Here is a 26,488-nt window from a genome sequence, read left to right as displayed (position 1 = left end):
GTGCAGCAGGAGCTCTCCCTCACCTCTCTGAGCCTTGGAGGAGTAGCGCAATGAGGCTGAGCTTGTCTGCTGCTGGGGCTGCTCTCGAGCACAGGGCACGGCGAGCGACTGCGGGCAGCGCAGCTCACAAATGAGGGGCCTGGAGCCAGTGGCCAGCTGGCCTTGGGGAGGGCCCGGCGTCGTCATGGGAATGCACTGTGACAGCACACAGGCTCCGGGTGATGTCATCTGTGCTGTGACATGCTGTGCTGGCCTGGAACCGCGCCCTCCACGCCTTTTCGGCCTTGTGACCCAGTGGAAGACAACTGGGGTTGTACTGTTAATTATCAGCAAAGGACGTGGGGTTCCATGCAAGCAAATTAATGGCTGACAGCGTTTCCAGTATGAGCTGAATGTGAAGCCACAGGCTACGGGAGAAACAAACCGTGGTGGAAAACTGCTAGAAGGCAGCAGTACCGACCAATACAGGTTTGCATGGCTCTGTATGACAGCTCTGTTACTGGGAATGAGGACATGTGCAGTAGGCCAGGTGACTCCTGTGGGGATGGAGTTCTTTCCATACCAGCGCGATCCCAGATCCAGCAGGAGCTGCCCAGCATACGAAGGCAGAGCCTCCCCTTCCAGTGCATGTCACCATGAAGGACAGTAGATGGGAATCCCTATGCCAGCCGTGGGACCATTTGGAGGGCTCTTTCTTTTGGCCCACATCTTCTCCGGACTCATCAGACCATCGTTTCTCATCATAGGCCTGTGAAGAGCTCTTGGGAATTGTCAGCTCCAACAAGTCCGTGTCCCTCCTGGTTTTCCTTTGTCCCTGTAGCATAGGCGTCCAACCACCAGCTTTACGATTTGGTTGCCCTCTTTTTCGGGTTGTGACAAAAATACATCTAAGTCTAGCAGAAGTTTTGTTGTTAACTCTATTCTCGATCGCGTACGCGGCACCAGACAATTCCTCTTCGCTCACTCTGGTCCAGGCAGGCCAGGAGTCGCACACCCACGCTCCACAGGAACTGCTGGCAAAATGGGATGTTGCCCTTTTTGTGTTCTGTTTCTGTAGCGATAAGCAGGACTAACGCAATGGAAATAGCGTTACAAAAGGTGGAAGGAAAATACAGTGCTTTCCCCGCCTTCCTATGTGTATCAATTGGAAATACCAACATGATGGAAAAGGTGTTACAAAAGAGGTGGAAGGACCAGCACGACAGCAAGATGCTACAAAGGAAGGGAAGTAGTAGCTCACCCGGATCAGAAGACTCTGGGTTCACAGGGCAAACCAGAGGGAGCTTTTGCTCCACCAAGAAGGGATCTCCAGAAGGAGATCCTTCCTCAGGGGCAGTCAGCCCTTAAATGAGGCCTAAGAGGGGGTGGAGCCAGGCTCCACCCCTTCTGGTTGCACAGGTGAATTGCTTTCACCTGTGCTCCCAGGGCTGACTGGGTCTTTCCTCCAGGTGCTCAATCAGTGGGTCAGGCCATGACTCAGCAGTTCCCATACACTCCACCCCTTCATGGCATGAAGCAATGAAGGAGTCAGCTGGAGGGTGAGCCTTCCCTGATACAGGGGTCCGACAAACCACAACAATTATATAATTGCCCGTCGCGATGCAGGTTGACACAATGTGAGACGATTGATGATCGGTTCGTGGTTGAGGTTCATGTTGTCTTATGGGCCAGTGCTCGATGACATTACTGGAGGCATGCAGTTGTTTGGTGCAGGTCCATCTCATGCTCCACCAGTCCCACATAGGCCATCACTGTGTGTCGTGCTTGATCTCACAGCGACACTGGAATGCTCCGATGACATTTCGCTACTTCCAGTGATCCTAGAGACTCAGAAGACTCACAGGGAGTAATACAAGTGTTTCAATGGTACCAAGAGGGGAAGGTCTGCCTTCCATGGCAAGATACAGGCCGTATTCCTGTCCTGGGTCCACACTTCGGCTTGCACTGGGGCATGTCCTGGCCGTCTGTACCACACTCTTTGGCCAGATATCTGTGGCTGCATAACTATATCAGGTACCAAAGGGGGGGGGGTCCTGATCTGCCATAAGGAGATGATGATGGTCCCCCTTAGCAATGAAGACTGGAGTGTTGACCACGATGTCAGTAGGCCATGTACCAATCACTGGAGGGACTACCAAACCTCCCACCTCCAATAAGCTCCCCCAAGGCATAAGTAGGCCACACCACCTTGGTCCCACTTGCACCTTCCAAGGCCATTCTATCCTGTGGGTACCGGGCTCTAGATTCTCAGGGGCAGGGAGCAGAAGGTTATTTTCATTGCCAATTTGGGGCCTTACCCGATTGACGGTGCCCGTAATTTGGATCCTAAGAGGGGAGGCCCATGTTGTCTGTAGCACCTTCAGGGCACTGGGTCTGCCATCTCTAGGCCTTTCATTCAGGTCCCGCAGGGTTTCATAGAGTCTCTTTGTCCACCCCTGCAGGGACTGAGAGTCTGTCTTCAAAGCAGCCTTCAGGATGCCATTATAACGTTCAATGAGGCCCGCTCCCATTGGATTATAGGGCAGATGAAATTGCCATTCAATGTTGTTCTCCTCTGCCCAGTGCTGTATCATCGTGCCCGTGAAGTGTGTACCCTGGTCGCTCTCGATGACCTGTGGAGTCCCATATACCGCCATTAATTTGGTTAAATCCTTGATGGTATAGGCCTGGTTTGCTTTTGGTACTGGATAGGCCTGCATCAGTCCACTTGCCGTGTTGACACAAGTTAATGCATATCTGGCCCCCTCAGATCGTGGGAGAGGGCCTATATAATCAATTTGCCACCGCTGGAGAGGGTTATGTCCTCTGGCAAGGTGGGCAGTTTTCTCTGGCAAGGCTTTCAGTTTTATTCTCAAGCAAGCTTCGCAATTATGACATGCCTGGATGATATCTGACATAGTTATGGGCAGCCCCCATGCCTTTGCAGCTGCCCACATTGTCTTCTGTCCAGCATGTCGCAGCTTCTGGTGTAGCCAGTGGGTGATGTTCTCAGAAGGAGAGTTCTCAATCCAACGTACTCGAGCCAGCGCGTCGGCCTCATCATTTCCTGGTGACTGCAGGGGGTCATGTCCAGAAATGTGGTAGACACGTACGGTTCTATGTTTAATCACAGTCCATATGTCTAACCACATCTCCTTGCCCCAGATCGGTCGGGTGTGGATGGTCCAGTCTTGGGTGGCCCACTGTGCGATCCAAAGAGTGAGCCCACGATACACAGCCCAACTATCTGTGCAGATGTTCAGTGCACTGTCACCAGGTTCCTTGGTGATAACCATCCACATGGCTCGCAGCTCTGCCCCCTGGCTACTTTGACCATCCCCCTCTTCAAACCAGATTGTGTCAGTGGAGGGATGGTATGCCATTGCTCTCCACTTGCTCGGGTTGCCTTTGCTGGACCCATCTGTATACTAGGCATCTTCAGGAATGGGATATTTCCCCTCCTGAACAGGACTCTTCTCTGGTGGAGTGACCGTTGTTTCTTTCGGTGCATCGCAGTGATACGTCACTGGGCCTAAGATCTTTTGAAGTTCTTCTTTCAACGGTGATGAAGACAAACTGCTCCTCTGGCTGAGATAGGTGACTCATCATGCCACTGTCTGTGCTTGGGCCACCCCTGTCTTAGGAAGGTGGGTCAGATCTTTCACCCAGCCCTGAATCGGCAAGGTGGTCTTAACTGTGACCTCTGATGTTTGGGTTATTGGCTCTACCGCCTGTAATGCAGAGTAGGCAGCCAATAACTATTTTTCGATCATACTGTATCTTTCTTCTGCTCCGTGCCAGACCTGAGACCAGAATCCAATCACGGTCCGAACAGAACTCTGGCGTTGCCACAGGCCCCAGCCAAAGCTGTCCTGAGTGACATGAACGTACAATTTGGCTGGGAGGGTAAGATCAAATATACCCAGTGCCTGGGCTTGTTTAACAGCCAGTTTTGCCTGTTGGAAAGCCTCGTGTTCTGTTCTCCCCCAGTCCCATAGCTGCCCCTTCTTTGTGAGTCTATATAACAGCCTCAGCAGCTGCGCTAAATGAGGTATAAAGGAAAGCCAATATCCCAATATACCCAAGACCTCCTGCAGCTGCTTTGGTGTTGTAGGGTCTGGGAATGCCTGAACCTTATCTATGACAGCACTGGGTAGTACTTTGGTCTTTCCTGACCAAACTACCCCCAGGAATTTCACAGATAGGCCCAGACCCTGCACCTTCTGGGGGTTTATAGCCCATCCTTTTTCCTGCAGATAGGTAGTTAATGAATCTGCTGCCTACCCTACTGCCTCCAGTGAGTCAGATGTCAACATGAGATCATCAATATAATGATACAAGCTAACAGTGTTAGGTTTTTCCCAATTTGCTAGGTCAGGTGCCACTAGGTTATGGCAGTATGTTGGTGAATTGTAGCGATAAGCAGGACTAACGCAATGGAAACAGTGTTACAAAAGGTGGAAGGAAAATACAGCGCTCACCCGGATCAGAAGATTTGGGGCTCGCAGGAAAAGGCTCCCACCAAGGAGGAATCTCCAGGCAGAGATCCTTCCTCAGGGGCAGTCAGCCCTTACATGAGGCATAAGAGGGGTGGAGCCAGGCTCCACCCCTTCTAGTTGCACGGGTGAATTGTCTTCACCTGTGCTCCCAGGGCTGACTGGGTCTTTCCTCCAGGTGCTCAATCAGTGGTTCAGGCCGTGACTCAGCAGTTCCCATACAGTGTCACTATTCTGTTATTGGAATATCTGGACTGCTAGAGTAATTAATGCCTCCAGTCCTGATGGCTTACTTTCCATAGTCTGATTAAATGGATTGTTTCAGTGAAAGTGAACAGCTGTCTCTAACCACCATCACCCTTCCAGGAACTTCTTTTTTCACTGCTTAAGGGATGTTGAGCCAGCCATACTGGGGTGAAGTGAGGCTGAGGAAGATTCAGGCTGGAAGGAGGCAATTCATGTTCCCCAAGAACATGTCTCAAGAGCAACTTCAAAGATGGTGGCTAAAAAAAAAGAGCATGGATTGCTTATGGTTGTCTTTTCCCTTTCTTCTTGGGGAGCTTCTAGGTAAGGAGCTGTCTGCCCCACCATTTATGAGTGCACATGCTTGATTGGACTTTCTGACCAAGGGTGATGATCTGGTGGACATCATAAATAACACAGCATGCAGGTGCAAGGGTTTCATGATGGCACAAGGGGAGGGTTGTGCCATTGCCCTCTGCATATTCTCAGAGGAATTAAAGGGCATGCCTAATACTAAGCAGTGTGGTACTACCATGCTACAGAAATAGTTATTTTGACATGATTCTTGGCCTCAGGAATAAGGTTGATGAGAGATTGTTCTACTAGGACAGTTGGTCCCAAATGATGAGATAGCAGTGTCCCTTCTGCAAAGCACTGTAAAAACAGATGCAGCCACAGTCTGGCACACCTATCTTCTTAGTCACAGAGTCCCACAACAAAGCAAGCATTCCACCTCCCACCCGACTCCTTTTTCTTTTCATTTCTTCTGTCTCCATTACCTCTTTTCAGCTGTCCATCTTGCTGTAATCCTCCAATTTTGAATTTTCCTGAATGAAAGCGCTCTTTGACAACACGCTCAGGAATGTCATTTATTTTTTATGTAGTCCTATGTGGAGCCAGGAGTTGGACTCAGTGATCTTTATGGGTCCTTTCCAACTCAGGATATGTCTGTGACTATATCTGTGACTGTGACTGCTCGCTGACCCAAATGATTTTCAGTACGCTTTGTAGCTAAAAATTCTTGATTGCTACTCAATACTTGTTTCTTCTGCTCTCTAGAGATTGTATCAGCTAGGAAAAGCAACATGCTTTCTTCCTATTCGTAGCAGTTGTTTTGTCCTGACAGAAGACATTTTGACTGAAAGTGCTAATAATAACCATTTTTCCAGTACTGCAGATGTTTCTACTGAAAGCTTAACCAACATCTCCTCCTCTGTTTGCTGTGTTAGGTCAGGTTGCCACCAGTAATGACAATGTAGCTTTGGCATTTTTCCAGTATTAGCTGACTGTTCACTTCAAGATTCAGTCTCAGTACCTCTGTATTATTGACAACTGAAGCTATTGATTCCTGTAGCTGGAATACTCTCAAGTCAGCAAAGGAAAGAATCTGATTGCTCTTATAGCAAAAAAATATTTGATCCATTTGTAAGCTGCATTATTTTTTGATTATTTCTTTGTTTACTGTGGGAAAATGTCATAAACAGTATATGTTCATTAATAGCACCTTGTTCATTATTTATGTCAAGGTACTTACTAAGAAATAAGAATCAAGATCTTTTTTTTGAAGATGGAAAACTTAGGCACAGATCTGTGGCAGATCTCAGTGAGGTTTTACAGAACCTCCTGAACTTCATCCTCCTTCTCATCAGATTGATGCATTCCTCGTGTCTGGGGGGATGATCAGGGGCATCTGGAAAAGCTTGTGTGAAGGAGCCATGCATTCACCCTCCCTCCCACCTTACCCTAAATGGAAGAGGACATCCTTCTAGGTAGTACTGATTAAGAAGTGTGCCTTTTTCTTTTGAAACACAGGAGTTCTTTCTTGCCAAACTTCGGTTGTTCTTGTGTTCTAGTCTTTTATTTTCCTACTTGTTTTTAATGATATCTAGCCAGTGACTGATGTTTCTCATGGTTGGAAAGTATAATTAAAGACACCTGTATGTCATACACAGTATAGAATCATTTCCATAATTCTTTGCACATTATTGATGAATTCACAGCAGTGATTTGTCTCAAGAGAAGCAAATTGCATCTGATTTCACTGGTCTTCTCGTTTGTACTGTGCCTGCTTCACGCTGTTCTGCTAAAAAAGGCCCTAAATTAAGTAAAATTTGTTTGCTGGCTCTATTGCCTCCTGTCACAGTCTAAGGAGATCTACTGTTGATATATTATTTATTTGTTTTTAGATCAAGAGAGTTTGTGAGATTCTGTACGCTTGGGACACCATACAAAGTGGGTAAGGTTGCACTCTGTGACTGGATTTCTTTGGGGTTATTTAGGTCTTTTTTGTTTGTTTGTTTTGAGAGGTTTGGGTGGGTTTTTTTGTTGTTTGTTTTCCTAAGTTTCTTAATTGTGTGGTTTTGTGGAGCAGCTTCAATGGCTGTGGTTTCAGAAGTCTGGGAAAAATAGGAAGCTGCTGATTTTGCAGCTGTGTGTTCATGTACCTGTAGGCCGAAGGGCAGTATTATTTCTTGAAGTATTCCCATCAACTGAAACATGAAGTTTGCTTTTATAAAAACTGCAAATGTGAAACCTAAATGTCTACTTTAGTCTTTAAAAAAATACTTATTGCTGCCAAACAAAACTGTAAATTTTATTTTGTCTGAACCAAGTGAAAGATTCAGTCTTCTCGACATGAGACATTATGCTTTTTGATTCTCTTCTAAGGCTTGAAGGCTCTCGAAACTACTTTAATTCCTCCCTCTGGAGCCTGTTATCCACCAGTTAAGTTAAGCAGATTGATACAAACTGTTATTTCCGAATCCTGGTCTTCACTAGTTTTCTTTTTTAATTAACTATTTGTCTTTTTTTCCTTTTTTTTTTTCCCCCCCCATATTCTATCCATCTCTCCCCTTGTTAGCAAAAAGCAGTGGAGGTAGTCTTTCATTTGCCACATATGTCTTGCACGCTGATTTTTTTCATATACTTCATCACCAGGTGCTTCTTGCAGGTTCAGATGGAGAGACTGTGTCTACTGTAGTTGTGCCAGCTTTCCTGCTAAATATTTGGCAGAGAAAGGTGAAAAACCCTGTTCATGAACAGCGAAAATCTAGACCTAGAAGCAAATTCCACTAGTGACTAGATTTTATATTTTCTCCTCCTCCCACTGCTTTTATCTCATCCATGAAGTCTGAGTTCCTAAGGGAAATTCATTTTACTAAAGAAGAATTTCATTGCAGAGAAAGTGTTTTGTTGCTGTTGTTGTTTTTTTAAGATTTCCTGCCTTACAAGGGGCTTGGTTTATAAGGGTGTTCTTTTTCATTCAATATTGTCAAGCACTGAATGGGTAATTTGGAAATCAGAAAAACGATTCAGGTGATAGTATCTACACCTCAGGTTTGTGGATCTGCCCTGATTGGTGCAGTTCTGTCCTTCCAGATCTTTGGCTTATTGCTGTAGAGACAGAGCAAATGTTTTGTCGACTAAAAGATTAATAATATTTTTTTTCCTCTAAGATCATGATGTTTTTGCAGACATCCACACAGATGCACATAACTTATAGTTTTCTTCCCATTAATCTCTTCCCAGTGCCTCTTGCAACTTTTTGCTTCTCTTTTCATCGCTCTGAATTGACATCAAAATGTCTGTCTTCCAGGTGTCATCCCACTCCTTACTTTTGGCAATAAAGGCTTACGTTTGAAAATGCTCCTTACAAAAGATCAACACGAAGGTATTTTCTTTTTTTTCCAGCAGAATAAAACTTCTTCCATCCTAGCTGAAAACTGTGTTGCTTTTTTAAAAACTCTGCATAGATCTGAGTGAAAAGATGAGAACCATATACAAGGTGTACCTTTCAGACTTCCAACAAAATGAGGCCTTAAAGTCAGTCCCAACAGCCTGAGTTATAAAAAATGATTTGCTGCTGAAGTGACTGGAGGTCTGCAGAGAATAACTTTGTTCTTATGTTCCAAGCAGATTTTCAGACAGATTAAAGGAGATTCCCTTGAGTAATGTGCCACACATCATGGCACATTCAACAGATCAGTGGATGCCCTTGATACCACAGATGAAGAAACATTCTCTTTGCTGTACATGCTCAGGTATTTGCAGAATTGGGTTCAGCCCAATGCATCTTCTAATGTATTTGTTTCCACTGTGAACTGCAGTTCTCTCTATATTGCATACAAGGCGGGTCATGCGAGACTAGCAATGATGAGCCTCTGGCATCGGTGCCAAAGCTGACACTAGTGAGACTGATTCAACCAGCACTTGTGAGTTACACTGCTTTTTAAAATAAATCTATAACCAGATAACAAATCCAATCACTAGCACATCTTCCAACTTTAGATGCTGGTTCTTTGGTAGATATTTTTGTAATGCTGACTTGTTTTGCTTTGTTTGGTTTAAAATAAGCCTTTTTCTGAAATGAATGAGTGAATATGGAACAGAATATAATATGTATTTGATTTCTTTGGCCAAAGTCATCTGTCATTTTTGTTGCTTCTGGCCAGCACAAAAAAAAAAGCTAAGCAAGGACATATTTATAAACAAAAAACAAAGAAAAATGGGTGGCAGCAAGGTTGGCTATTAGCTAGCTAGCTGTATGGCAACAAGGATGAATACTTGTAAAGGTAATACTTTTATTAAGTCCAACCAGTGTTGTGGGTTTGTTTTGTTTTGTTTTAGTTTTGCTTTTTAATAAAACTCAACTAGCTAAACAAATCTTATCTATGTGACTATAAAAAACTACTCCAAATGAGAAAGTTTCCCCCACTTCTAATATCAAGTATAGGTGAGGGCTGCTATTTTTAGATTTAATTTTAAAAATAAATATGGCTTCTGTTTAAAAAATGTCCTACATCGGTGTCATGCTCTAATCTTTTAGGATTGTCTATTCTGCACTACTATAAGGGCCAAGTATATGATGAAAGAATATGCTATAATTTCTCCAGGTTTGAATCAACCCTTAGAAAGACACAGTACTGCCAAAATTTAACAAAAGTATATTTAGGCCAGTTGCCTTACACTGGCTATTGCTAGGATACCAGACTTTTGGATTCCTGATACCCAAAAGGATTATTCACTCTTGGCTTCTCTACATAATGTACAAGTAAAAAGGAACTATAAATCATACCTTGGAAAACTCAGTCAGGCTTTAATGCATAAACTTGCCAAGTTTGTCTTACTAAGAAGCAGCTGTTTCATACACTAAAGTAAATAATAAAAAGTAAGTTTTTTAACATAAAGGTAGGGCATACAGGAGGAAGAGAAGGGATTGACAAGGGAGGTGATTCCCATACGTGTAGACCTAAAGGGGAGTTGATTCCCTGGTGTACGGAGAGAATATTTATTATTTTCTTAAACAGGCTGCATTTATGACATGTTAAACCATCCTGACAAGGAGAACCAAATTAGTGAGACTTTCCTGGGTTTTAGTGTACTGCAGTGCATGTATCAACCACTGTATGCATTATCATCAGCTTGTACTGTTTCGGGGCACAAGAGTGCACTACTTTGCATTTGTTTTGGAGCAAAGTATACTTTTAGGAAGCTCACAGGAAAATCAATGGCGAGTGCAGATATAACAAATGTTTTGTGCTCAACAGCTTTTCTCTCCCCAGACCATGGCTGCTTCTCTGGTGCCACATCCAGTGTGGCTACCTCTTTCCCCAGCACCCTTCTCAGTGCAGCCAGCAGCAGTGACACGAGCGTGTTGTCAGTGTGTTGGGGGGTTAGTTGGCAGCTGGGGGGCTGCAACATGGCTAGGCCATGGAGGTGGGCACACAGTGCTGCCCCAAGCTGAGGACTGGCCAAACCTCACAGCTTGGCATGTGGTTTCATGTGTAAGTGTGCTTCAGAAGCACCCCTATGCTTCAGAGGGGCAGCTGTGGGAGAGGGTGGATTCCCCCAGGGACAAACCTTGGTGGCCACTTGAGAATGTGAGACTCTTTACTGACAGTACAAGCGGATCACACCTGTTCCTGAAAGGATGAAGGGATCTTCTCTCTTCTGGGGAAGGTGAATGGCAGAAGCAGTGGTGTCTGATGTTGTCGCAGCCTGTTATTTCAGCTGTGGAGGTGCCCAGACTGCTGGATCAATAAGTAGCTGGAAACTGTATAGTTGTTTCAGAGACAGAGACTTGCAAATAAACTGTTTCTACTGTTTTAAAATCAAGCTGTCTTTGAATCTGCTGTTCTCTTCCTGCAGTTGTTTGCTTCCTGCAGTTGTTTGCTTCCAAGGATACTGCTTACAAGACATGTCAACTGGAGGGAATTACATTAGCAAAATGGGAAATCCATATAGTTAGCTGTGCTGTGGTTGACTGGTTTTTCTTCTTGGCTTACAGCATAGTGATATTCAAACTGTCAGCCACATCTAAGTTGGATTTAAATGAATGTGAGTCCAAACTGGCATGTAAAATTCAATTAAATCACCACATCAACTTCTGTATTTGCATTCTGAGGATTGTGACTAAAATAAGTGTTAACGCTATGAATTATACACAGTGACGGAATTTCTGGGGTCAGTTTCCTGGTGGAAGATAATCAACAAAGATACAAACGTAATGAAATCTCATTTTGAAACGCAGTGCAGGTGCAATATCCAGCAGAAAAATAAGTTAATCAATGAACTAATTTGATATTTCAAATTCTGGGTACAGGCTACGCACTGGGCATATATAATGCACTTTGAAAGATAGTGTAAATTATTAATAACATAGCTAGATTGAATGTCTCTATCCATTCATTCATCCTGCAAGTGGGGGCCTTACTCCTAAATATTTAACAATACTTATAACAATGAACCTATTTTCTTCCCTTCCAGCCTGTAGGAGGAATTACTTCATTCACTTGTGACAGTTTTATTTGCATAAATAAATGTGTTCAATTGAATCTAAGCTGGAGAAATACACATCAGTTAGTGCTGCAGATGAATAGATGGCTGCTTGGTGGCATTCACAGCTCTTAGACATAACACAAGGCAAGACCAGATTCTGTGTAGGCTCTGTCTGCTTCATGTTTTATGTTTGGTGATGAGTTGTTTATTGTATAGATGTTGTGGTAGATCATGGCCATGGTGTTGTTCATACAAGTCTGGCACAAAATATTATTGTAGAACCCCTGACTCCATTGTAACAGTGGGGAATAGAAGAAAGCTAAGGTAAGTGAAAGATGTTGCCCCAGTTCTATGGCTTCATATAATGAGCACAGGTAAAACTGCTTTCCTACTTCTTTTGGCATGCCCAGTCCTGCTTGTGACTGACACTTGTTGGGTCAGTGCTGGCTCTTTAGGTTCATTAGTGCATCCACAGAAGCCTATAAAACGTTTTGTTAGCCCAAGACCGCCAGAGTTATTAAGATATTCTTCTTTTGCCAAGATAGGAGTCAGGAATAGATAGCCAAGACACTTGTGCCCTCTGAAGTTCATGGTAAAGAAGGGTGGCACTGCAGCAGTACAACTTAAGAGTTTACAGAGGAGTAAAATGAGTTGTTGTCTGACTGATAGGCCAAAAATCCGTGCCTTGCAGTGGTTAAGAAGTACTTGAACTGAAGAGAGAATGTGGTCCCCTTTTCTTTCCGTCTTATATTTTTTCTTTGCTCTGTTCTTCTGAACAACCAGTGTTGAGTAGTCTTTTACTTGGAAAACAATTATGTGTCCTTACTGTTATGAAGAAAAATACTGTTTCTGATTGATTGTCTTATTTGCTTATCTTTCTTTTTTCCTTGCAACACTGGGATTGTCATCCACCTGCTGTCCTCCAAAGCTGAGTTTGATGCTCTCCATCTCTCTTTTCCTCAGTTTTCTTGTATTTCATTCTTGGTAAACTATTACCAGAATACATTGTTCTGACTGCTTTGATAGTTTGGAGTCTAACATGGCAGAAATATACCTGCTGAAGGTTAGAAAAAATTTAGTGAACAACTCAAAGTTTCTGCTAAGACAAGGTGAATGAGAGAATTGAAAAGTGATCCTGGTGGTTCAGTCTACATGGGCTAAAGCACTGAATCTTTGGGCTATGTCTAAATACAACTGACTCGTCTTTCATAATCACTAACTTTTATATAGTAATCTATTTTTCCAAACTCACACTATATGATCTGGACCTTTCAAATTTACAGTCTTCAGGAAAATGTAAGTTCAGTTTTAACAAGCTTCTCAGCTTCTTACATCATCATATGGGAAGCTGTATTTGTCATAATGTACAGGGAACCTGTAAAGATAAAGTGGTTGTATTTCAACATAACATGATTAAGATAAATTGTGCTGGCTTTTGTCAGGTAAACACTGTACTTTGGCTCTTTTGGTGTTTTTAGCCAGTCAGTTTTGATATTCCTTTCTTTCCATGAATAAAATCATTTGTGCCTCTTTAGGTGCACAGGTCATTTTGCACATTGGGTGTAGCTCCTAAAATGAGCCAGAGAGGAGGGGACATAGGCATGGGGGAACAGCTTCAGGAACTGTTAGGGAACCACTCCCAGCTTGTAAAAAAATTATTTCCATGTGAGCTAATACTATTCCTAAAGCTCTTAGCGGAAACAGAGTTCAATATTATCTAGCTACATCTGGAAAGGCTCTTTTCATCAGAATGTAATTTTTATAACATGGCTATTCTAGAAACAAAGTGAAAGCTCTGGTTAGCTTTCCATCTAGTTCCCAGAATGCTCCTATAGCTTTCATAGAGATTTTTTTTTTCAGCTGTGTCAAAATCTGGATTGTAAGAACAAACTAAAGGTTTAGATACAGTTGTGCATGCCTTGCAATTTTTAATGAGTTTTCTGAATAACTGTCATGAGTATGTTTCCTGCATGGGCAGTTTATGTTTATGCATGTACCTTATGCTAAATGTATTTCATGGAAAGCGTCAGAGTATTGAATGCATGTATACTTCATATAAAACCTTTTCTTTGGTTGCTTATGACTTCATATCAATACAGCTTGAACTAGACCTGAAGAGTTTATGAGTACCTGATGGACAGGACAGAGGCCTTTGTTATTAACAAAGCATGTGTATGTGTTTATGTATATGTATACACAGAGAGAGAGCTCAGCACAGGCAGCAGTTTCTGTGAGGAGCTGAGAACAATCAAATTTAACTGAAATCATTGATTGTTTGAAAATACATTTTCCATTCTAAAACTTGTTCTTTTATTAGAATATCTGAAAAGAGCTTAAGGATAGGTGGAAAAGCATGTGTGGTTTTGTTGCTGATGATTTTTTAAATTATAATTATTTTGTTGTTGTTGTTGTTGTTGTTGTTGTTGGTTTTTGGTTGTTGGCAATATCCATGATTTTAGAAATACCAGAAAAACTGCAGTCCGGTTTTTGTGTTGTTTTCCTTTTTTTTCAAAGGATCTTCTGAATTTCTGACTGATGTCTACTGCAAGTACAGTTACCCTTTTTCAATCTGGTTAAAACAGGTACCTGTTTCTCTAAGTGCCTTCTTGCAGTCTCCTGTGACATGCCCAGTTGTCCCTCTGTAGGTCTCCACATATTGTGGAATTTTCCAGTGCAGACAGGGCTGTTGTTTTGAATGTAAAATAGTCTGGGGAAAAACACACCCCATTTTCAGTGGCTTTTCTCCATGATGAATAAATTCACAGAGGAGAGCCGGCTTGTGCTTTTCCATTCCTATTCTAAAGCGTTAAATACAACATTCAGTGTCAACAGTCAAAAGCTCTGTGTTTCGGATAGGTGCAACACTTTTAGAAAACAAATTTCAGAAATGCTCTCTGCTATAGACAGAGATCTTTTGCCATTTTTGTTGTGCGAATATCAGCTATGTTTTATTTTAATTTAATGTCTCTAGCCAGTGAATCTTCCTGAAAACACTTTATGTGCTAAACAGCTCATTTACATATCTTTGTACTGTTAGATTAGATAGCCAGCAAGCCTTGTGGTTCCAGAAACTTTGTAGATGGCTCTGTGTTGAAATAATAGAGCAAATATAACCTCAAGCAGAAATGAGACTCATTGTTTCATTTAGGTGTTGGGCTAAAGTACTGGATGACTGACCTACAAAATGCGGCAAAGGCACTACTTCATCTCAAATTGTGCCCTTCTCTGCTTCTACCTGAAGTCAGTTTCAACTTTCAGATAGAATAATTGACCTACAGGCTGTAAAACAGAGAGGAATTCATTTTCTGGCAGGTGTATACTTTCTGAACACCTCAGTAAATCCACCAATGTTAGTAAGCTGCTTTTTAATTGAGCACTTGGTTAGAAAAAGTAGAACTGTGTTTGGAAAGCGCAGAGAAGAGAGAAACACATTTCAAGTATTTAAAATCTTTTCCTTGCTATGCATAATTTGTAGGAATCTGTAGGAAAACTATAGCAGCATATTGTCCATTCCTTTCTCCCTTCTCCCCAAAATGAGAGCAGAAGATGGGATTCTGCTAACCACTAGTTGCCTGGGATACTGTGATTTCTTCTGACGCTATGCTCTGGCCTACATGGGACTGGTATTCAGCTGAAGACACTGGCACACACAAAAGACAAAAGAGAAGACTTACTATGAAGGTGGTGAACATGCAGGCAAGATGACTCTGCAGGCATTTTTTGTTATTTTTTCTGGTCTTCTAAAAAGGTCAGACTGGCAGGAATCTTAACAATAGCAACAAAATAATCCAATCAACCAAGTGAAAAAAAAAAAAGCACATTATGAGACAGTAACTCCATAATAAGGGCTAGATACTGTGATCCATGATCAGGTTTTGTAAGCAGGGTCATCAAAGGTGGATTAGGCCAGGGTAGGGTAGTATCAAAATGGAAAACCTGACATTACAACTAAATTTAATTCTGTCTAAATACTTGGAAATAGTAGACAATATCTCTCTCTGGCTCTTTGTGTGTGTATATGCTGTGACCTCAGGCCAGCACTTGCTTACACTAAAGAGCCCTGTGCTCACAGATATATTCCTGTGCATGAAGAGGTTCCACTTTAGTATGTGCGCACTGTGACTTCTGAAGATACAAGCTATCAGAGTCAAATCCTTGATAAATATCCTTTGAAGATGGAGCCTTTTTTTTCTGTGACAGTCTTCAATAGAGAGAGAGAACTTAGTTTTGCTTTCATTTATGGCCTTCAAAAACATTGTTTCTGCATTGGATGCTTAAGGACCTTAGTACCATCCCATCACTGAAGTTCATTATTAGAACTGAAACACACAAAACAAAAAAGCAAATCGGACGTTTCACCCTAATTTTCTGCTTTCTCTTAAGCATCATTACCTTCTGGCAATCCTGATACATCAAGTGTAGCTTGTCTTTGTTTGTTGTCATATTTGTGATTCCTTTTACCATGTTCTCAACAGTATCAGGAAAGTAGCGTGTTTTCTTTTAGTATGTCCAGATACTAGGTCTAACAAAATATGAAGTCATTCTGAAGTTTTAATTTTGAAAATAGAGTTGATTTTCTAGACCAAAAAAAAGTGGTTGTGCTCTCCTTTCCATGACTGCTTTCTGTAACGCCTCCAGGTTTGTGCCACTTAGATGTTTTTAAAATTTGAGGAGAGAGCAAAATGATTTTCTTTCAGCACTCTGCCTTTTGTACAAACATCGTTCATCTGTTTAAACTACTGCGAAGAAGCTGTGGTTTCAAAGATGAAAGATACCCCAGGATGCTGGAAGTGGAGAGATCCATGTATGCTAATCATTTCTGTTTCCTCGCAGGAAAGCCTTCTAGAGCTGAACTGTAGCCAGAGGACTTCAGTGCACACAAAGGCTTAGGCAGTATTGCAGAAGTGTCTGTGTAAACTTATTGTTCCAGATAAAATATCCTGGCAGTACTAGTCATAGCTGTACCCAGATTCAACACACAACTCCAAACAATTGGCCACCAACAAAGAGCCAGAGTTTTGCTATTTAATATTCAGTTTGGACACAAGTAACTCCTTTGAGGAACCTAGTACTCAGTTGTAATTTAGTGCTCGGGAGTGTTTCTCACTCAGGTATATGTGGTTAAAAGAGAAATACCTTCACTCTCTAGCTAAATGATAGTTCTAAATGGACAGATCTAGCTAAAAGGACAGTTCTTTACAGCCATAAATGGAATTTTGCAAAAGGAGAAGGAATAAAGACTTCTTCAGTTTTTCATTAATCAGAGTATCATAGAGTCATAGCATGGCTTGAGTTGGAAGAGGCCTTAAAGATCTTCTAGTTCCAACCTCCTGCTATGGGCAGGGCTGCCACCCACCAGCTCAGGCTGCCCAGGACCCCATCCAGCCTGGCCTTGAGCACCTTAGGGATGGGGTACCCACAGCTTCTCTGGGCAACCTCTTCAGTGCCTCACCACCCTCTGAGTAAAGAATTTCCCTCTGACATCCAACCTAAATCTCCCTTATTTTAGTTTAAAGTCATTCCCACTTCTCTGTCACTATCAGACCATGTAAAAAGTTGGATTCCCTTCAGTTTATAAGCTCCCCTCAAGTACTGGAAGGAAACCATACAGTGATATTCAGTGGGGAAAACACAACTGATTCTAACAAAAATGAAAATATGAAAAAGTGCCGGTAAGAACATCCAAAAAATTGATGTCATGTATGTACCAAGACACTTTTGTCACAGCTCTGTCAATATCACCTTTGTTATGATTAGAGGCTAATTTGCATATTCAGATAATATAGTCATGTAAACAAGCCCTTACAGTATTATGACTATTTATAAATCTTTTACCTAAAGTGCCTGCGGAGTGGTGCTTATGCAGGCTTCAAGGATATTTTTCTTGTTACTGGAAGGGATCTTAAAGGGAAAAGGTAACATCAAAAAAGTAGCATGTGAAAAATGCAAATATCCAGGGTAAATAGCAACATATGAATTCCTGTAACAGCAGATTCCTTAGTGGAACTGAGTTAGCCCCATCTGTGCAGGCAGGCAGTTCACTGGAATGTAGGAGAAATAGAGAGGACAGGAGTTCTTCAGGCTGGTGATGGCAGGTTCAACACATCTGATGTTCCTGTTGATGTCAGTATTTTTCAGCCTAAGGGAAAATACAGCCTGATGCAAACTGCATTAGCTGTGAGGCATTCAAATGGGAAGCATTTTTATAATCAGTCTATTTCCTGGAATGAAAGGAGAAGTATTTCTGTGATGTGCTGGAGTATATGTTGTTAATTGCTCGTCATAACAATTCTTTTCTTCAGCAAGATCTCTCTTTTCCCTTACCTCCTCACCCTATGAAATGATCTTGTCAATATGGAGAGAGCAACCGTGAGGAATCTGTAATAAAAAGTGCTGTTGCCATGGCATAGAGAGAGTTCTAGTTTGGTATTGAAAGGATTTCTTAGTCCTCATTTGCATTCCCTGGCTCTCTAAACAGCTATAACAATTGTTAGCATTCAAACAATTAAAAATTCTTTATTACTAAGAAGAAATTAAAAGAAGTAATGAGCTTAACACAACTCCAGCTCAAAAAGCCCTTTTCTGGCAGCTAACGGCAAATGCATATTTTTGTGCTGTTAACATCCCAAAGTAGCTTAAGTTAAAACATACCAGTGCAAGATAAACTGAAGGAAAGATGGTGGAAAAAGAACTAATGTTTTCTTTTCACAGTGAACAATATGAATTTCCATCCGTTTTGTTGTTGACATGTCATACAAAGATACTTTTCTGAAAACTACTATGCAGGTCATTAAAATCTCAAAAGTTCAACTCTTTTATATAAGTTTTTTTTGCATCTGTTGAATTCCCCTGTTTATTTGACTGAAATGTTTGCACCAGGCTTGTTCTTCTTCCATCTTCAGTGTTTGAACTAGAGATAATTTTTCCCCTACTTTTTTTAAAATTCCTTGGTTTTGTGTGTGGATGCAATAAAGTTTTATAATCCTGATGGACTGATAGTAACTAGGATGAACTTAACACAAGAAGAAGCAGATGGAACCTACCTCTCCTTTGGTAGTTCTGTCAGCACACCTCTTGCCATTGTTCAGCAGTCTTCACTGTTCCCATTTTGGATGTCTGCGGGATAGATGCTGCAAATTGCACTGCAGCTCACCAGATGATTTCATGGCACATAGTATGGTGCAATCTGTCACACAGTGACCAAGAGCATCAGGCAGCTTTCATGCCCCAGGTTAAAAAAGCCCCAAACTGTGAAAATTTGGCTCCTAACTCCACCTGATCCTTTAAATATCCTGAGCCAACCTTCAGGGAAGTACAGCTCAGAAATACAAATTTGGGTTTCCATTTTACTTCTGTTGTTAGAGATTTTAGCTCATAGTACCAGCAAAAGACAGGTTTTTCTGAGATGCTCAGCTTTAAAGCTTAAACTCTTGGAGTTGGTCTCTTGGTCTCTGAGATACCTTGTGTGTTTTCTTTGGTGTCCTCTCTAGCTGCTCTTCAACATGCTGGAAATATTTTTGTTTTCTCTTCCCTCTTCCCTTCCCTTTCCAGAATATTCATTTCACTGTATATTTGACCCTAGATTATTTTCATGTCTGTGGTTAAAGTTTACCTCTAGAAATCGAAATACCATCTTGGGCATCGAGTACTTCCAGGCACTGCTAAACTTTAAGACAGTCATGTCTGTGCTCTGTAGTCTAGAGCAGTCTCAAATGACAAACCTGATCTTAGTTTGATGATTTCACTCCTGTGTGGGTGAGCATACAAACCCTAATTTTGAAAATGCAGCTCATTTTGTACAGGAGGCTTTTCATCCTTACTGTGTGACACACCACATACTGTCCATGCAGAAGGGTTAATGTAGAAGTCCTAACAGTTTTCCAGCTTGTGGACTTATATGCCTCTGAGCCTTAATCTCACTTTAAAAAGTAGCTTCAAGGAAAGATGCTATTGTTATTGTTCTCTTATCGATATACAAGGTGTTGTTCCCATCTGTCACCTTCTGCCCCGGAATTGGCAGTGAGCTATGCTCATTACAGTGTGATTACATTTTGTAAGGTGGGTGGCCCATAGCTGCATCTCCAAAGCACTGTTAAACCTTTGAATTGAAGTGCAGCTGGGATAAAAAGCTTAGCCTGTTCAAAGGCTGAGTGTGCTTTCTTGCAAGGCAGTGATGGTCCAAGAATAGTTTCTGTTTTTCTGACTTCCCATTCAGATTTCTCAATTTGCCTCCTAAGATGGTAGGCCAGCTGATATACAGACATCTTTTAATCAGCTACTTAAGAAGTGGCTTCATGATACAAGGTATGGTCTCTTTCCCAGTGCTGGATGTCTGTTTGGGAAGGTCTGGCTGCATACTTGAAATAATATTATTTTTCTTGCCCACAGCAGTCTTGAAAGCTGAGGTTGTTTTCCTGATGGTTTGGATATTTGCTTTTTTCCCAGCCTGCTGCTTGGGTGAAAGTCTTTTCATCTCTAATGTTTGATATATAGCATAATTTTGTTATTCTAACCTCCTGCATCCTTCTTCAGGGTGGCAAAAGGATGGAAAATAACAGTAGAAAAGTATTTAATAAGCTTATTTGTTGCATCCTGTCCATCTCTGAACTTCAAAATTCTTTTCTGTATTCCTCTAGCCTCCAAAAATATACCACTCCTTCTGCTTCATATTCCCTAGTGACTGAGTCACTAGGGATTGATGATTTAATTTCTAGTGATTGATGTGGTAAAAAAAAAAATATATACATCCCACCACCCGCCCAGAGAGACTAAGTTTTATTTCCATACAGAACATATCCCAAGCTTTTAAATCCCCTTGTAAATGCAATTGTAACTTCTTGGGAACCTGACTACACAGTGATAGCTGATTTTTTTGCTATTTTGGCACTCTGATTTGGCATTATGCTGTGTGACCATCATCATTCATTTAAGAAAAATAGTTTTACTCTTTACAGTTTTAAAGCAAAAGTAGTTAAATAAAAATTTTACCTGGGTCAGTTGACTTACTGTCAGAATATTTTGAGAACCCTCAGGACATAAGTGATGATTAATAAAGAATGTTCTAAATATGTTGCTTTTACAAGAAATTTGTTCTCTGAAGGTGCTCTTGTTTAAGTGCTGAAATACACAGTGTCCTACGCAGTGTCCAAAGGCTACCCAGTAAGGCTTGTACAGACTGGACTACACTAAGGATCATTGATTTCCAGGTTGGTCCAATGGAAACAATATATTTCTGGATATAACTAATAAATGCAGTTATAACTAGTAAGTGCATACATGTACATGTAAGATATGTCTTACATATAGATGTATGCCAAAGAAAGCACAAGCTTGGATTTTTGGTTCTGGTTAGAAAAATGAGCCTTCTCTGGAGAATCAGTTCTTTGGTGAAAGAAGTCTTTTGGTAGAAGGCATTTTAAGTGGGATTATTGCTGTCCTTTGTTACATTGACAAAATCCTCCCAGGAACTATGTGACAATGTTCATGAGTAAGAACAACCAAGTTGCATCCAAGAGCTAGACCAAATTCTGATTTCTCAGAATTATCATCTCTGAACCCTTATTGGTTACCTATGCAAAACTAGATTTACCTTTGTGTTCTGCCTCCAAATTCTTCCTACCTTTTGCCAAAATACAAGATTGTTATGAGTGTCCAACCCTCCTTGTAGTCCTTTTTTCTGTTTGTCAGTGAAACAAACAAAACCACGTGAATCTCAGATGTTCCTGGGACCAGAGAAAGAGTGGAAGGCTGTTACTTTTTTTTTTTTTTTTTTTTTTAATCAGGGAGTAGTACCTGAGAATGAGGATGAATTCAAAATTTGGGAAGTTGGCTTCGATGTCACTTCCACCTGTTTGTCTGGAACCAGCTCTTGCTGAGAGTTTGGCACGAGAATTTCCCTAGCAAGTCAGATTTATGTTGGAATAGTTCTTCTCTGAAATACAAGAAGAGGAAAATAATAATGGTAATGTCAGGAAAAATGCTCAGAAGCTCCAGTGTGCCTCCCTGAATATTATTACATATTGTAGATTACAGAAAATAATAAAAATATATAGTAATATTTATATTGAAACACATTTTCAATATATTTTTTCTTAACAAAACCATAATCTTTTTTGAGCAAAAGGCCCTTGCATACAATGTCAGTTTTATACTTGTATCTTTTATATGACAGCACCAAATTACACAGCTGTGTAATGCAGAAATATGGTAATCAGAGGCTTAAATATTTAAATAGTGAAAAGTTGATGATACCATGGTGAGCAATGTTCAGATACTGTATGAAAAGCACCAGATAATCTGCAGGAAAAGTATAATTACATCATTTGTTAAGTTTTCATATTTTGCATTGATGAGACATCATCCCGTGTATATATACGTTTGCAAACGAAATCAAATGTTCACCACTTGATGTTTCACTTGCTAATTGCAATATGGGATCCAGTACAGCGATAAGCCTCTACAGGGAACAGAGGCTCACTCTAGCTCAAGAGTGAGGAATGAGTTTTTTCCAAGTTTGGGTTTTACATCTGGATTGACAAAATCCCATTTTTCTTTGTTCTCTCTCTAGAATATTTTACTCCCTGTTTCAGTTACAGTTTTCATCCCAGCAGTCATTCTTAATTCACATAGACTTAATCTGAAACTTACACCACTAGAAGCGTCTACCATAGCTGTTAAGCCAGTCTATTTTAGTGAAATGTTGAGGGTCACTTGTTGGAAGGGATTTCCTCGTTCAGATTTTGACTGATAGGGACAGCAGTAAGGAGACAAATCTCCCTCTCTATTTCTATCTCTGCTCATAGATCAGCTTCATTCTAAACCATTAGACTTCTTGTGCTCCTTTGGCCTGCCTATGCCTTTTTCTCTCTGCCTCCTCTAAGGTACTTTATTTCTGCCATCCCTAACGAACTGCTCCAATCCCTGAATTTAGAAAGGTCAGCAACCAAGAGCGTACACTACCCTGGTAGCATAGATGCAAAGAGAAAGAAATATTATTTTTTCATTCTCTTACTCCCTTGAAAGTCCATCTAAAACAATATTTGCGATGTGGGTGTAATACACTTATTTTTTTCTCCTTTCCCTGAGTTTCTTGCCATTTTTCTATCAAACCTTTTCATATGACAAGCCTGAAGATTTTTTTTCCCGGTGTTTTCACTATGGATACTCCAGCACTTGTGAAAATGGAGGCACACATGTTAGTTAGAATGTGGTTCTGAACGATCATCAGCATATCCAGACACCTGAGCTACTGTGAAGAAGCTGGTGGAACTTGAGCTTTCATGAACATGAAAGTTACTTTAACTGGGCAATCTAGTGGGGAACTCTAGAGTGAGCTTTCTGTTATTGCATTAACATGTACCCAGCTTACGTCCCCAGAAGACCTCTGACCAGTATTTGTTTGAAGATGTCTCTGTCTAAGATAGCATTATGATTAGCATCAAAGGAAGCAGCAAAAAAAAAAGCAGGTTTTCTTCCTGAAGCAAAGTGAAAGAAAATTTTCATTTCCCAGTATATGGGAACTGCTGAGTCACGACCTGACCCACTGATTGAGCACCTGGAGGAAAGACCCAGTCAGCCCTGGGAGCACAGGTGAAGGCAATTCACCTGTGCAACCAGAAGGGGAGGGGCTCCACCCCCCTCTTAGGCCTCATTTAAGGGCTGACTGCCCCTGAGGAAGGGTCTCTTTCTGGGGGTTCCTCTTTGGTGGAAGCTTTTCCTTGTGAACCCAGAATCTTCTGATATGAGTGAGTGATCTACTTTCCTTCCTCTGTAGCAACTTGCTATCATGCTGGTCCTTCCACCTCATTTGTAACATCTTTTCTATCATGTTGACCTTTCTGATTGCTACACTCTTCCTAAAGAACCTGTGGAAGAGTAACTCAAGATAAAACCTGGCAAAAACTTATCATGCCTTTTGACAAATAGTGGCTGGAGCTCTAGCAAATGTCATTATTAAATGAGCTGAGCAGGAAGCTGCTTAATAATACTAACACTAGAGTCAGCAGAGGACAAAAGGTGTAGGGATTGCAAACTGTATTTGCTAAGGCCTCATGTCAGCTCAGTAAGATCAGAGTCAATGGTGGCTGGTGCACTGTGGGAGAAGCAGGAGAGGGAAGTGGAGGATTGTTAAGGTTTGTGGGCTGCTGTTGGCACTTGACCCACTCTAATTATTGTTGCTTTGCTTGGCTTTTTATCTGATAAATAAGAGAATGGATTAGTGTCTAGAAACACAGTCAAAAGTGTTCACCTACCTGCATAACTGCTATGCAATGCAATTGCCATGTAAGAACTCAGTTTTTAGAATTGAAGTGGTAACTGGTAGGACTAGCACTAATGCTTTACAGTTATAGGTTATTGTGGTGGCTACCAGCAGTATGAAGGCTGTATCCCTAGGCAGATTCAGGGAATGGCATTTAGACAGTCCAGAGTCTGGTCTGTAGTTGAGCTGAACTGGCACTGGTTGCTAGAGCAGATTGCATAAGTGACCCAAAAGGGATGGCAGAGAATATCTTTCCAACTCCCAAGAGCAGAAGGATCCTATCAGGGAAGCTGTCTCAGCTGTCAGGGTAGCTCTTCTTCTATCTCGGTGGACTGAAAAATATCTGTATTTTTCCCCTTGCAAGTGAAAACAAAAGCTGGCGTTTGTAAAACTGTTTTAAAAAGTGGAAGAGCTTTGAGCTTCTGAGGGTTCAATCTTCCAGAATCTTAATGATGGCTTATAAAAGTTAGTATTATGCAGTGAGATACTATACAATTTCTGCCTCATATCTTGTAAAAGATGAGTGTGAGTCAATATGGAGCATAACTCACTTGCACCTTCCCTGACTTTAAAATAGCAAGTTGATTTGTTTATGTAACTGTGTGAACTTTCTTACTGTTTCAGTACTGAAGAGGAAGTGCTGCTTCATCCTACTGAAATCCTGTGTAGGCATGATGGATCTGGAGACTTTTTGGGTGTGATATGACTGGGCTTTCCTGGGTGGTTGTTCCCTGATCTCTCTGTAGGCTCTTCCTAGAAGGAGGCTTGTTTGCAAACAGGGTGAAAGCCCTGACCAACTGTGCTGAGACTTCCTGAGAGTAGCGGGAGAGCAGCAGCTTGTATTCTCTGGGGTTTCTGGGTCAGTAGACCAAAGATAAGTCTTCTGTATCTTCACAGCCTGTCTTGGCTCCTCTTTTGTGCCTGGTGAAAGAGGGCCTCCATGTGCTTGAGGCTTGACTCCCAGCTCAAAGGCTGAGTTTGAGATTTGGCTTTCAAACATTAGCCAAAAATGTTAGTATGTGTATGGGGATATGTGGGGGAGGGCACATTGCTCCTTTGTGCAGTCGTACAGAATGAGCCACAATCTGTCATGCTTTTGGTTATTAATAGCCAGAATATGAAAGTAGGGCAAATATCCATCCTGATTTAGCCTGACCTGAATACTCTGTATCGTCTTCAGGCAACAGAATAGTAATTCTGTCTCTAGCTGTCACATTCCTGAATTTTAGGAGCAGATATCTGTGACCATTTTGTCACGATTATCCATGTCACATTACAGAGAGAAGCCTGCAGGCAGGCATATGAGCTATGTGAGTGCTGCTTGCTGAGGGAGACATTGGGGTGGCAATCCTGCTCCCTGTCACTCCATACTGGCACAGGCAGTCAGACAAGAGACCCTGAGGGAGAGGTCACCCAGGCCTGGAGTGGCTCTGCTGGGGATGAGTTAAGAGTAAGACACAGAGGCAGGCTGCATGAGGGGGAGAGGAGTTAAAGAGCCATGAACCAATGCTGACAGAAGCAGGAGGCTTTTGATTCAGGAGCAGGGAGGGGGGAAAAGAAAGAGGGAGGGAGATGCAGAAACCTGTAACCAGGCAGTTAACCATTCCTAGGCAGGATCACACAATGTGATCCTTGGTTATGGTTATGAAGGAACACACAATAAGATGGGAATACTGGGCTGTTGAGAATCCAGGAATTAAAATAAAGAATGATGAGTCTAAGGAAAGGCTCTGGTGATACTGGAAGGCAGGGCATTTTTGACCTTTTTGTTTCTGAAAACCATTAATATATTGAATACCCTATTTTTATTCCCCTCCCAATCTGAAGTTTGTGTTTTTCACACCTAATTTTGAAATCACAGCAACTTTTCTGACCAAATGTGCAGATTCACCTTTGTGGGTGAAGTTACGTTCCTAGCACAGGGAGAGAGAGACATAAAAGGCCATTAGCTGTGATAAATCAATAAATCTAGCAAAGAGATGCCTGGGACACAAATCAGAAATCCACATTTGATCAGGTTTTTCCACTGATTTCCACATGATCTGGCATGATTCTGGAATGAAGAATGTGAACTTGAAGAATAGGGCATACATTTCCATCCTGTTATTGTTCTGAGTGTTATTCTGGTAATAGTCTTTTTTTCTGGACAGACACACAAAAAGCAATAAATACTACTGCTGATTGCATTTAGAAACTGCAGATATTAGTTGGAATGTGGGCCTATTTTCTTGAGGTGGAATGAATACCCAGGGAAACAAATCCTTGCCCAGAAGTATTAAAATCTAATATTAATCAAGAGTCAGTGTAAGACTGTAAGAGTAGTGTGAAGTAGGAAAGAGGGTGATTGTGCTAACATACTGGTTGTATTTAATCCTGCTAATTAACTACATGATCATGTCAAATCATAAAACATAATGAAATGTTTCTGTCATGTTTTGATGCAGATAAGTAAAGAAAAGGAAGTTTTCTGCCAAGCAATTTCTGGAGTTGCAGTGTTAGAGTAATATCTGTAACAGATTAGGCCATTTGTAACAATTGTATTTTTAGTATGTCAATAATTTTTCTGTCTCTTTAGTGTCAGTGTGAAACCTCACAGGAAGCTCCCTGGGCCTCAGTCCAGTACCCATGGACACACACCTCATACTTCAGCTTCCCTGCTGAACCACAGCAGGCAAGGATGAACCTCAAGTCCCTGGCTCTTCCTTTCACAGTTTGTGCTCTTCTCCATAGTGAA

At 41.6% G+C, this 26,488-nt stretch overlaps 1 long non-coding RNA gene across 1 annotated transcript in view; it reads left to right on the top strand.

Moving 5' to 3' along the window:
- LOC110394442 overlaps positions 1–8,541 on the top strand; it is a 71,310-nt gene extending 62,769 nt beyond the window's left edge. Inside the window, exons 2-3 of the long non-coding RNA XR_002435624.1 lie at positions 6,905–6,954; positions 8,314–8,541. This is a non-coding gene — a long non-coding RNA (uncharacterized LOC110394442). The remainder of the gene's footprint in view (positions 1–6,904; positions 6,955–8,313) is intronic.

This window comes from Numida meleagris, chromosome 2 (assembly GCF_002078875.1).
Source record: "Numida meleagris isolate 19003 breed g44 Domestic line chromosome 2, NumMel1.0, whole genome shotgun sequence".
NCBI classification, from domain to species: domain Eukaryota; kingdom Metazoa; phylum Chordata; class Aves; order Galliformes; family Numididae; genus Numida; species Numida meleagris.
Note: the sequence above shows the minus strand (reverse complement) of the source record. Positions and strands in the feature narration are given on the sequence as shown.